A 14,601-nucleotide genomic window follows, 5' to 3' on the forward strand; every position below is an offset into this window, starting at 1 on the left:
GATCGACGTGCCGACGTCCGCACCCCTCCTCGACTGGGGACGGGCTTACAGAGCGCTCGGCTGATGGCGTCATTTCCGGGAATCTTCTGGGGGGAGGGGGGGAGAGTGGGAACTCTGTGGTGATACGTGATAGAGGGGATTTCGTTTTTGATTTCTTGCTGTGGAAAGGGGATTGGTCCAGGTGATGCAAGGTAATGTAAAAACAAACCCAAACAACTACTCATTGTGCTCATACTTTAATCGTTGTCGCCAAATGTCAAATTTAGAGAACTTATTTTACCACCATTAAAGGCTCGCTACGTTTTGTGGATTCAAAAGGGATTTGCTCCTTAAGGAGAGAAAACAAAAGCAGGCAGCCGCATTTAATAGCAGTGGACAACTTTTAGAAGCTTTCTGTTTTAAGGGGGGGGAAACGCACAAGATGATAACCTTTGGTAAATTTTAACAAATTTTGTGAAAAGTTTAAACATAGGCATAATACTTGAGGAACTTGGTATAATAAAACTGCTTATACCATCACCCAACTTTAAAAATTATCAGCTAAAGAAATAAGGGAAAAAAATTATCAGCTAATGCCATCTTGCTTCACTGATACCACCTGTTGGTCAACTATTTTAGGCTTTGCATGCCATCCTGCTTGCAACTTAGTTAAAAATCAAAATAATATTTTGTAATATGTGAAAATTATATGAAACTCAAGTTTCAGTGTTGTAAATAAAGTTTAAATGGAGCATTGCAATCCACACTCCTTTACTAATGTCAATGGCTGCTTTCAATCTGGGATGGCAGAGTTGAGAGGCGTTGCAAATAGTCGCAAATTAAGCCTTGATTTTTTTTTACACTGAACTTGCATTTTATATTCAACATCTCTTCTTGGTTGTCTAGCAGGCATCTGAAACTTGACATGTCAGAACTTATGGAAAAAAAATTACTCTTCCTGCAGTATCCTCCGTTTTAGTAAGGGCAACTCTATTCTAGTTGCTCAGTCCAAGAGCCTAGGAAGTATGCTTTCCATCTTTCCCATAGGCCTCACAATCTATTCCTTTCAAATTATCTTCAAAATATATCCAAAATCTGACCACTTCTCACCACCTACACCACTACTACCCTTGTGTGGTTTACCACTAAAAGTTTTCTGTACTCTTAAAAATAGCCTTCTAACTTGTCTCCCTGCCTCTGCTTTTTTTGCACTCCCCAATCCATGGATTATTCTCAATTTAGCAGCTAGAGTAATCTTTTAACATAGAAGTAAGTCACTCCTGTGCTCAAAATGCCCTGTTAGTTTGCCATCTCACTTAAAATGGCCTGTGAGGCCCTAGTATTCTCCTCCCACATTTTGCTCTCTCATTTGTTTTCCAATACTTTAGTCTTCCCTAATCTCACTCCAGATACATGGTTTCCTTGCTGTTGCTCAAATTCAGATTCTTGACTCAAAATTTTACATGTGCTGTCCCCTCTTACCTGGGATGCTCTTTCCCCAATATCAGCAAACAACATTCAAGTCTTTGCTCAAGAATCACCTTGTCTGTGAAACTTCTTACAACAACCCTGCTTCTCCCTTACTCTATCACTGTAGCACTTAAAAGCTGATGTATAGGGAAGTGGATGTGGCTCAAGCAATTGGGCTTCTGCCTGCCACGTGGAGGCCCCTGGTTCAGTTTCCAGTGCCTCCTAAAGAAGACAGCCAGCGTGACAGGCAGGTGTGGCAAGCTGACACAACAAGAGACGCAAGAAGAAAAATATATATAAATGAAAGAAACAATAAAGCAGGGAATGGAGGTTCCCAGTGCCTCCTAGAGAGGACGAGCAAGACAGCAAACTGACCCAACAGGCAGGCATGGCAACCTGATGCAATGAGATGACACGACAAGAGACACAAGTAGAAAAACACAATGAGAGACACAAGAAAAAGCAGGGAGCAGAGGTGGCTCAAGCAATTAGGTGCTTCCCTCCCAAATCAGAGGTGTCCTGGGTTTGATTCCCAGTACCTCCTAAAGAAACAAGGGAGATAACAGACACAGCAAGTGCAAACAGCAAGGGGGTAGGGAGAAATAAATAAATCTTAAAAAAAAAAAAAGGTTGAGGTATAATTTGTTTGTCTGTTGTGTGTTTCCCCCAATGAAAATGTAAGCTCGTTGAAATCTTAAGACTTTGTTCACTGCTATATCTCCAGGTCCTAGAACAGTGTTGTTTCACTTTTCCTTAGCTGCTCAAGGAAATACCATGTAATGGATCAGCTTAAACAATGGGAATTTATTTGCTCACAGTTTTGAAACTAGAAGTCCAAATCAAGGTGTCATCAAGGTGATGGTTTCTCCTCAAAGACTGATGTTCTGGGGCTGGCTGCCTGTGATCCTTGGTCCTCAGTTTGTCACACAGCAAGGCACATGGCAGCATTTCCTGGTCTCTCCCTTATCTTCCAGATTCCATTGAGGTTCACCTTCTGGCTGCTTACTCTGTGGCTTTCATTCTGCTTATAAAGGGCTCCAGTAATAGGATTAAGACCCATCCTGGGTCACACCTTAACTGAAGTAAACTCATCAAAAGGTTCTACTTACTCATCAAAAGGTTCACACCCACATGTTTTTCTGGGGAACATAACAGCTCCAAACCAACATAAGTGTTTGAGACACGGTAGGAGCTCAATAAATATTTGCTGACTATATGAATGAATAAAAGAAATTACCTGGTTCCCATCTGTCTAATACTGTCCACTCCCAGTATTCCTCCAGCTGTAAACTATTAGTTTATAGCATGTTGGACTCTTCAGTAACATAGCACTATAAATTAGAAATTTAATTAACTTGTAAGTCTGACCGAAAAGTAATAAGTTATTCATAAACAATGGTGGTAATATTGTGTACACATTGCTATTAGAAGAACATGGGGAATGCTGATGTGGCTCAGGTGATAGGGCTTCCGCCTAACAGGGGAGGACCCAGGTTCGATACCTGGGGCCTCCTGGTAAAAAAAAAAAAGTGCCCATGTGGCAAGCTGAGTGCCTGTGCAAGTGACCCCACAGAAAACCGAGTGCCTGCACAAGTGCCTGCGTGGCAAGCCGAGTGACTTTAGAGCGAGTCAGTGCCCACGCAAATGAATCATGCAGCAAGATGATGATGCAACAAAAAGAGCGATGAAGGGGAGAGTCAAGGTGAGGCACAACAGAAACCAGGAATTGAGGTGGCACAGGTGTCAGGGGACCTCTCTCCATATCAGAGATCCCCAGGATCAAGTCCCGATGAATCCTATAGGAGAAAAACAAAAAGAAGACAAAAAGAGACAAGATCACACAGTGAATGGACACAGGAAAAACCAGCAGGGTAGGGTGGGTGGGTGGGAGGGGGAGGACGGGGAAAAGCCAACCCATTCTATAGAATCTGCATTTCCACAGACTAGCAGTCTAAAATAGAATTTGGTACCAGGGGAGTAGGGTGTTGTTATTGTAAATACCAAAAATGTTAAAAAGGTCTTTTAATTGGTTAATTAGTAGAGGCAAGAAGAATTATGAGGCGGTTTATAGAAAAGGCCTAGATTACTTTAAAGAAAAGTTGGTAGAAATACAGATGCTAAAGTTACTTCCCATGAGTACTTAGACAAAAATGATGAATGTGTCATTGCAAACTGAAAGAAAGGAAATCCTTGTTTTAAAGTGGTGGACAAGCTGGAAAATTTTTGTTCTGAAATCAAATGGAAGGCAGAATTTGAAGTGAAGAAGTTGGATATTTAGCTGAGGAGATTTCCAAAGTAAATATGGAGAGTGAAGCACGGTTCCTCTTTGCAGTGCACAGTAAAATGTGAAAGGAAAGGGATAAGCTGAGAACTGAATGTCTGGGTACAAAGAAACCAGAAATTGATGGTTTGGAAAATTCGGAGCTTCTGAAAAATGAGTTCCCAGAGACTAATGCACCATGATAGGATTTCACAGAACATGGAACTAGTTAGCCATTTCAGTGCAAATCAAGATTGAAAATATAGTTATCCATAAATTATTTGTGAAAAGTTCTTTGTCTTATGGCCTGGACACCTGTGGACTAGATATGAAACTGACAAGTTTTTTTGTGAAATCTGATTAACAGAACTACTGCCAGCCTGGACTAAAAGGGACAGAAAAGAGACAGCTCGAAGGAAAAATGACTTCAAAGGCAGAACCATGGAAGCTGAAGTCTGGGCCGAAGACATCTTATCACGCCAAGACAGCAGACCCATACTTGTGGAAAGTGTGTTTGCCTGAAGCTTGGAGATGGTCGGCCTTCTGCCCTGCTGTTCAGGAAGAGTATTACCAGCACAGTATTCTCAGATGGCTGGGAGAATGCCCAAATGCTTGAGAAGGATGGAGCCTAGAGACTGGCTACCACCCTGATACCTGAAGAGGGAAAAACCTAGAGCCTAGCTATCACCCAACTAGTTGGAGATGTTAGCACCTTCACCCCAGTGTTTGGGGAAAGCATGGCCACTGCACAGGTACTTGGGAAAGGTGGGACTGCTGCTCCGTCAGGCCCCAAAGACAAAGCATCATTCCATAGATGACCCTCAGAACTTGCACTCTACTGGAGTATGCCCTGCAGGGTTTCAGAATTGTATGAGACCCATGACCCTTGTTTTCTTTCCAATATCTTCTTACGGGAATGGGACTATTTATCTTACGCCTGTATTTCCATTGTATATTGGAAGCAGATAACTTGTTTTCTAAGTTTCATGGGTTCACAGCTAGAAGGGAATAGTGTCCCAGGAACACACCTATAAATGATTTTAATGATATTAGTCCCCAAAGCTGGGCCTTTGAGAATAACCAGAGATGTAGAGAAAAAAAACTTTAACATAAGAGGTAGGCAGAACTTACATTTATTTCATCTACAGAGGTAAGGAGCCAAGATCAGTCTAAAGCAACTCAGACTTGATTCCCTGTGCTGCGGTTTCAAAACCTAAATTTCTACTTAGCATTTGCTTTGATTATGCTTTAGCTTTTATGCATATGGATGAATATACAGAGCGGGTTATATTAGTATGTTCAGAAAATCATGCTTGCACATACACTGCATGATCAAAAAAGGGTAGATAACTACTGCAGGGTGGGAATTTTACTATGTTAATTAAGCAAGTTGAAGTGAGGACTGCCAGGGCTTCTGCATGGTTCTGGTCAACCAGATGAAGCTGGTTTTCATACTTCATTGCTTCAACAGGATAGTCTCAACCACAAGAAACAGAATCTTGCACCCAAAGAGGATTGCATCTCATTACCTCTGAATTTACATATAATTCTTTCCTTTGTATCCTAGCAACAGGGAACAAACATTACTTTCAGGTATTCAGTCATCCTATATCCATCAATGAGACTATGTACTTAGTATTGTTACTGAAATGATTTAAGGCTTTGAGGATATTGTGATGGGATGAATGTGTTTTGCATATGGAAAGATCATTCTTTTTCAGGTCCAGAGGGTGCAGTGTGATGTTTTGGAGATATATGACCCCAGAAAAATCCTGTTCTTGAATCTAATCCATTCCTGTGGGTGTGTAAACCAATTGTGAGTAGACATTCTGATTAGGTTACTTTAATCAAGGTGCGGCCCAGGTGTGTCTTAATCTTCTTATTGGAGTCCTTTATAATAGAATGTAATTCAGAGATAGAAGAGAGAAAGCCACAGAAGCCAGAAGCTGAAAGCCATGAAACCTGGAAGAGAAGGGAGAGACCCATAGATGCCACCACATGTCTTGCCATGTGACAAAGGAGTCCAGGATCAGCAGCATCCAGTCTTCAGAAAGAAAGCAGACCCTGATGATGGCTTGATTTTTCTCAGCCTCAAAACTGTTAGCTCTAAGTTAATAAATTCCCATTGTTAAAAGCCAACTCATTTTATGATATCTGCATTTTGACTGTCTAGAAGACTAAAATAGGATGGAGCACTCCTTAATTCATTCTGTGAGGCAAATATAACCCTCATACCAAAGCCAGATAAAAATACCACAAGAAAAGAAAACTACAGAACAATATACCTTATGAATATAGATGTAAAAGGCCTCAACCAAATACTAGAAAACTGAATCTGACAGCACACTAAAAGAATTATACATATGATGAAGTGGGATTTATCCCAGCAACACAACAGTTGTTTAACTTAATAAAATCAATGAATATAATATGTCACATCAACAGAATGAAGGGGGGGGGAATTATTTTCTCAATTGATGCAGAAAAGGTATTTGAAAAAAAATCCAGCACCACTACTTGATAAATGCACACAGAAAACTAGGAATATAAGGAAACTTCTTCAACATGCTAAAGGGCATATATGAAAAACTCTCAGATAACATCATACTCAAGGTTGAAAGACTGAAAGCTTTCCTCTCTAAGATCAGGACCAAGGTAAGGATCCTCACTGTCACCACTGTTATTTAAAATTTTACTGGAAATTCTTGGCAGAGCAATTAGGCAGGCAGGCAAGCAAGAAGGAAGGAAAGGAGAAAAGGGAGGGAAGGAGAGAGGGAGGGAGGAAGGAAGGGAGGAAGGAAAGGCATCCACAATAGAAAGGATAAAGTAAAACTTTCCCTGTTTAGATGACATGATCCTATATACAGAAAATTCTGAAAAATCCATAACAGAACTCATAGAGCTAATAAATGAGTTCAACAAAGTGACAGGGTAGAAGACCGACATTGACAATTCAGTAGTGTTTCTATATGCAAGCTATGAACCATTCTAACAAAAAATTAAGTACAAAATTCCATTTATAATAGCAACTAAAGGAATCAAATATCTAGGAATAAATCAAATCAAGGATGTAAATGAGTTGTACACAGAAAGCTATAAAACACTGCTAAAATAAGACCTAAATAAATGGAAGGATGTTCTGTGTTCATGGATTGAAAGACTAAGTATTGTTAAGATGTCAATTTTACCAAAAGTGATTATAGATTCAATGTAATTCCAATAAAAATTCCAACAACCTTTAAAGAAATGGAAAAGCCAGTCTTCAAATTTATTTGAAAGGATAAAGGGCTCCAAATAGCAAAAGACATATTGAAAAAGAAGAATGAAATTGGAGAACTTGCACTTCCTGATCTTAAACTTTATTACAAAGTTACAGTAATCAAAATAGTACAGTAATGGCTCAAGAACAGACATATAGACTAATTGAATTGAGAGCTCAGAAATCAGCCCTCATATTTATGGCCAACTGGTTTTTGACAAAGGGCAAAGACCTCTCAATTGGGAAAGGGTAGGTTCTTCCACAAATAGTACTGAGAAAACTAGATCTCCATCTGCCAAAGAAAGGGGGTCTGTTAGTTTTCTAAAAGCTACTGGGAGAAATATATCTGTCCTGGATTGTCTTTTGTGAACCCAGGAAAATTATGTCCTTAAGCTAATCCATACCTCTGCCAGTTTAAACACAGTGTGGATGGGGCCTTTTGATTAGAGTCAGTTATGGTACCTTTTATTAGATCACTTGATTAGATTGCATTAGAGCTTTTTTTTTTTAAGATTTTTAATTTATTTCTCCCCGCCCCTCCCCCCCCCCCCACAGTTGTCTCCTTTCTGTGTCCATTCACTGTGTGTTCTTCTGTGTCCACTTGTATTCTTGTCAGCAGCACGGGGAATCTGTCTCTTTTTGTTGTGTCATATCTCCATGTGTGCAGCACCACTCATAGGCAGGCTGTGCTTTTTTCACACTGGGTGACTCTCTTTACGGGGTGCACTCCTTGCGAGTGGGGCTCCCCTACATCGAGGACACCCCTGCATGGCACGGCACTCCTTGCATGCATCAGCACTGCGCATGGGCCAGCTCATCACTCAGGTCAGGAGGCCCTGGGTTTGAACCCTGGACCTCCCATGTGGTAGGCAGATGTTCTATCCATTGAGCCAAATCCACTTTCCTGCATTAGGGCTTTTGATGGGACTATGTCAGTGAGATATGACCCAGGTTGGGTCTGCCCTCTTGTTGGGTCTTATGTAAACTGAGAACACCTAGAGAAAAAAAGAGACACCGAGAAAGGGAGCTCTGCGATTTTGACCCTGCCTTGTGAGAGAATGGACTCCAGATTCACCTACAGCTAAAGAATGACAAAAAACCCCTTTGAGTCTCAAGGAGACAAAACCTAGGGAGAAATGTCTGATTGCCCACAGCTGAGCTAAGGAGAAACTAGAGAGAGACCAGCAGATCCTCCATCTTGCCTTGTCCCATGGCAGGAATCCAGGATCTTTTAGCTGTTGACTTTGGTGAGAAACATACCTGATGATGCCTTGATTTGGACATTTTCACAGCATTGAATCTGTAAGCTTTTACCACAAATAGATTCCCTTTATAAAAGCCAACCCATTTCTGATATTTCTGCATTGGCAGCCTTTGGCAAACTAAGACAATACCAGAAATGGGTCTTTTACAATGGAAATTATTAGGTTAAAAGTTTACAGTTCTGATGCTGTGAAAATGTCCAACTTGGCTGCTGGTGATCGTGGACTCCTGCCATGTGGCAAGACACAATGGCAGTTCTGCTAGTCTGGTCTCTGCCTTCTTCTCTAGGCTTACTTTCTTCCTGAGCTTAGCTGTGTGCAATCAGGTATATGAATCATCTCTCCCCTCTCCTCTGGGCTTTGTCTCTTTTTTAGCCTCTTAGGGGCCTCTTTCCATGCCTCTGTGCCCTACAAATTCCAGCCTCCACCTCCAGACCTCTCTGTCAATCTCACAGGGTTTCTATGTCTCTGCTGCTTTATCCCTGTGTATCTGCAGCTTTCTAGTCCTCCATTTATAAAGGACTCCAGTAATATGATTATTACCTTCCCTGAATTCTGCAATCTAATCAAAGACCCTTAATTGAAGCAATCTTATAAAAATAATCTAATCAAAAGGTCCCATGTACAATAACTTTGCATGCACAGAAATGGGTCAGCCTAAGAACATAATTTGGGAGGTCCACAAAGACTCAAACCAGCACAAAGACACCTGACCCACACCTTCTACAAAAAATGTAATCAAGAGAGTTCAAGAAAAATGGCATCAGAGTAGGCAGTAAGGCTCAACTCTCACAAAAACAATGCAGAGGAAGCCAAAAGCTGCCCAAGGGGCCTGCTTTGTGGTGGCCGGGGCGGGGGGTGTTTCAACAGATCAGAACCATGCTGCACAAATTCCTGGAGAGTGAGGGACAGAAAGATGAAGAAGCTAAAAAAAACAAACATAAATTACCAAACCCCCTCAGTGGCCAGGAAGGGCTCCCATCCCCCACCCTCAAGAAATTATCTGGATAAAATCCCTAGCTCAGTACAGCCAAATGAGAGGGGAACAAACATCTTCCTTCCTGTCAGTTGTTATAGGGTGGGGGTGTATGTATCAGAGGGCTTCTCTTCAGTGAAATTAGGTCTGCAGAACCCACTTTGAATCTCAGCTCTGGCCAGACAAGAAACACTGGAAAGCTGAGCTTGAAGGAAACATCTCTATGGAAAGATTCTCTGACAAGCACCATCTCCTGACCAGTCGAGAAATTGCACAGAGAAAAACTGTCTTTTAAGTCTGTCTTAACCCTCTGGCAGAAAATCTGCACTTCATTAGTGAATCTCTGGTCTAATTTTCATAACTTAAGTTGGGCAATTTTAAAGACTTAGAATAAGTAGGGAAAAAAATCAAAGAAGAGATGGGGGGGAAAAGCACTAGGCAAGAAAGAGAAATTGACAATGAGAGTAAATTCACCAAAATATTCAGATACCTAGATATCAGCAAAATATTACAAGCCATACTAGGAAGAAAGAAAAGATGACCCTGCCAAAGGAACAAACTAAATCTCCTGAAGTGATACAGAATCTAATACAACAAAGCAATGATAATCACACAAATCTCCCAGATCATTTAGATCATTTCAAAGAATTGAAAGAAAATATGACTAAATAGATAAGTTATTAAGAAGTCACTGGCTGAGAATAAAAAACTATTTGAAAGCCTGCAAAGATACATAACAGAGCTTAAGGGAATGAAAGACACAATGGATGAGATTAAAAATACATTAGAGTGAAGCAGATGTGGCTCAAGTGGCTGAGAACTTGCTTCCCATGTATGAGGTCCCAGGTTCAATCCTTCTCAAAACAAACAAAAACAAACAATCAAATGAAAAAAACCAACTCTCTTTGGGGAGCGGATGTAGCTCAGTGGCTGAGTGCCTGCTTCCCAAGTACAAGGTCCTAAGTTCAATCCCCAGTATCTCCTAAAAATAAAAATACATTAGAAGCATCTGAGAGCAGATTTGAATTGCTCAAAGACAAAATTTGTGATTTCAAGGACAGAATATCTGAACTGGAAAAGACAGGAGAACAGAAAGAATAAAGAATGGAAAAAATAGAACAGGGTCTCAGGGAAAGTAATGACAACATGAAACACACAAACATACATGTTATCAGTGTCCCAATAGAAAAAGAGAATGGAAAAATTCTCAAGAAAATATTTGCAAACTGAATCCAAAAGCACATTAAAAGAATTATACACCACAATCAAGCAGGTATTATCTCAGGTATGCAAGGGTGGTTCAACACAAAGAAAATCAACTAGAGTAATAAACGACATTAATAAATTGAAGAATAAAGATCCCATAATCATCCCAAGTGACGCAAAAAGCATTGAACAAAATAAAGCATCTGTTCTATATAAAATCACTCCAAAAGATAGGAATGGAAGGAAGCTTTCTCAATATGGTAGAGTACAGATATGATAAACCTATGGTTAGAATTGTACTAAATGGTAAAAGACTGAAAGCTTTCCTGCTGAGATCAGGAACAAGTCCAGGATGCCTACTGTCACTGCTGTTATTCAATATTTTGCTAGAAGTTCTAGGCAGAGCAATAGGCTAGATAAAGAAATAAAAAGCACCCAAATAAGAAAGGAAGAAGTAAAACTTTCACTGTTCACTGATATGATCATATAGCTAGAAAATCCTGAAAAGTCTACAACAAAGCTACTAGAAATAATAGACAAGCTCAACAAACTGGCAGGATATAAGATTAATACACAAACATCATTAGTGTCTCTATACACTATTGATGAATGATCTGAGGAGGAAATGAGAAAAAAAAATGTCATTTATAATAGTGATTAAAAGAATCAAATATTTAGGAATAAACTTCATCAAGGACATAAAAGGGGAAACGGACTTTGGCCCAGTGGTTAGGGCATCTGTCTGCCACATGGGAGGTCCTCGGTTCAAACCCCGGGCTTCCTTGACCCGTGTGGAGCTGGCCCATGTGCAGTGCTGATGCGTGCAAGGAGTGCCGTGCCACACAGGGGTGTCCCCCCGCTTAGGGGAGCCCCACGCGCAACCGTAAGGAGAGCTGCCCAGCGTGAAAGAAAGTGCAGCCTGCCGAGGAATGGCACCACCCACACTTCCAGTGCCGCTGACGACAACAGAAGCGGACAAAGAAACAAGACGCAGCAAAAAGACACAGAAAACAGACAACCAGGAGAGGGGAGGGGAATTAAATAAATAAAATAAATCTTTAAAAAAAAAAAAAAAAGGACATAAAGGATCTGTATTCCAAAAACTAAAAAACATTGTGAAATAAACTGAAGAAGACTTAAATAAATGGAAGGGCATTCCATGTTCATGGACTAGAAGACTAAATATCGTAAGATGTCAGTTCTACCCAAACTGATTTACAGATTCAACAAACCCCAATAAAAAGCACAACAGCCTTCTCTGCATGAAATGGCAAAGCCAATTATCAAATTTATTGGGAAGGGTAAGTGGCTCTGAATAGCCAAAAAATGTCTTAGGAAAGAAGAAGGAAGTTAGAGGACACTCACTTCATGGCTTTAAAGCATATTACTTGGCTACATTGGTAAAAACAGCATGGTACTGCATAAAGATTGATAGATTTTATATTATTGTTTATTTCATCCTTATCTCATCATTTAAGATATTTATTCATTGCATTTTTACTGAGTTAAGTGTCTATTCATATGCAGTTGTAAGACATAATACAGAGAGATCCCTTGGACACTTCTTCCAGTTCTTTCCAGTAGCAAAACTGCAAACATATAATATATTAACCAGAACGTTGACATTGATATAATCTACCATTCTTATTCAGATATCTCCAACTTGTGCTCAAGTATAATTTTATCACCTCTGTAGATTCATGTATCTACCAACACAGTCAAGATACTGAACAATTTTAACACCACAAGGATCCCTTGTGTTGCCTTTTGTTGCCTTTTTTTTTGGAGGAGAAAAGACTTTTATTAAGGATCTTGCAAGAAGGGGTGCACAACCTGGATAAAATGGCTGACACATCAAACAGCAAGAATGCTGACATTTATATCCCCCACCTAGCATGCAGATCCCTCCCTGCTCTCCACGGACTGGGCGTTTCAGGGGTTCCAGGCTCTCCGCATCATCTAACTAAGTTCTGCATCCCACTCTCAGTCCCTGCTCCTGCCTCTCCACACTTGCGGGCTGGGCTCCCAGCGCCACCTTCACTCCCAGCTGCTTTTCAAATTTGGCACTGTTTTCACTCTGTTGCTTTTTGATAACCAAAACTATCTTGAATCAAGAACTCAGAAACAGACACATCTCTGATCAACTGATTTTGAAAAGGCTGTCAGTTCCTCCCACCTGGGCCAGAACAATCTATTCAACAAATGATGCTGGAGAACTGGATATCCATATCCAAAAGAAACAAAGAGGACTTCTGTCTCACACCTTATTCAAAAATTAATTTAAAATGGATAAAGGACCTAAATATAAAAATGACAACCATAAAATTCCTAGAAGAAAATGTTGGAAAACATCTTCAAGATCTTACAGTAGGTGGTAGTTTCTTAAACCTTACATCCAAAGCATGAGCAACAAAACTAAAAATAGATAAATGGGACCTCCTCAAAATTAAACACTTTTGCACCTCAAAGGACTTTGTCAAAAGGGTGAAAAGGCAGCTGACTCAATGGGAGAAAATATTTGGAAATCATATATCTGATATCTGATAAGGGTTTAATACCCATGATACATAATGAGATCCTACAATGCAACAACAACAACAACAAAAAAGACAAACGACTTGATTAACAAAATGAGCAAAAGAGTTGAAAAAACAGTTATGAATAAAATGTTCAATCACTAGCAATTAGGGAAATGCAAATCAAAGCTACAAAGAGACACCATTTCACACCTATTAGAATGGCCACTATTAAAAAGATGGAAAACTACAAGTATTAGAGAGGATAGGAAGAAATAGGAATGCTTATTGACTTTTGGTGGGAATGTAGAATGGTATAGCCACTGTGGAAGACTGTTTGGCAGTTCTTAAGGAAGTTGAATTACATTTGCCATGTGACCCAATAGTATCATTACGAGGTATGTATCCAGAAGAATTGAAAGCAGTGACACGAACAGATATCTGTACACCGATATTCATAGCAGCATTATTCATAATTGCCAAAAGATGGAAACAACTCAGGTGTTCATTAACCAATGAATGGATAAATAAATGGTCACATATATGCACAATGGAATATTATGCAGTTGTAAGAAGAAATGAAGTCATGAAGCAAATGACGACATGGATGAACCTAGAAGATATTATGTTGAGTGAAGCAAGTCAGACACAAAAGGACAAATACTGTATATTGCACTATTTTGAACTAAATATATTGTATAAACTCATGGAGTTAATAACTAGAATATAGGTCATGAGAAAATAGAATGTGGGTAGAGAATGGAATGCTGAGATTTAATCTGTGCAAAACTGGTAAAAAGTTGTTCACAAATTTTTGGAAATGAATATAAATGGTGAAAGCACATCATAGTGTTCGTAACTAGCAGTTTTTTTAAACTTTATTTTGTACATTTAATAATCGAAAAAGTAAGCTATAATTAAAAATAAAATGAAAATAGTTGAATAAAAAACATACATTTCTCAATTAAATGTACAGGATACGTATAAAAAATGTTTGAATCATACAATATATTATGCAATATATTTGTTTCATAGTAACACAATCACACAATATTTGTCCTTTTGTGTCTAGCTTGTTTTACTCGACATAATGTCTTCCAGGCTCATCCATGTTGTCATATGCTTTATGAAGTAATTTCTTCTTATAGCTGCATAATATTCTGTTGTGTGAATACATCACAGTTTGTTTATCCCTTCACCGGTTGATGGGCACCTGGATGGTTTCCAACTTTTTGCAATTGTGAATAATGCCGCTATGAACATTAGTGTGCAGATGTCTGTTTGTGTCACTGCTCTAAGTTTTTCCGGATATATACCAAGTAGTGGTATTGCAGGGTTACATAGCAAGTCTATATTAAACTTCTTTAGGAACTGCTGAAGTCTTCCACAATGGCTGTACCATTCTGCAGTCTCAAACAGTGAATAAATGTTCCTAACTCTCTTCTTCTCTCCCACACTTGTAGTTCTCTTTTTAATTGTGGCCATTCTGATAAGTGTGATTAATATCTCATTGTAGTTTTGATTTGAATTTCCCTAATCATTAGTGATGTTGAGGATAATTTCATGTGGGTTTTTTTGTTTTTTGTGGTTTTTTTGCCATTTTTATTTCTTCTTTGGACAAATGTCTATTCAGGTCTTTTGCCCATTTTTTAATTGGTGATTTGTCTTTTTAT

Source organism: Dasypus novemcinctus, chromosome 7 (genome assembly GCF_030445035.2).
Source record: "Dasypus novemcinctus isolate mDasNov1 chromosome 7, mDasNov1.1.hap2, whole genome shotgun sequence".
In the NCBI taxonomy this organism is placed as follows: Eukaryota; Metazoa; Chordata; class Mammalia; order Cingulata; family Dasypodidae; genus Dasypus; species Dasypus novemcinctus.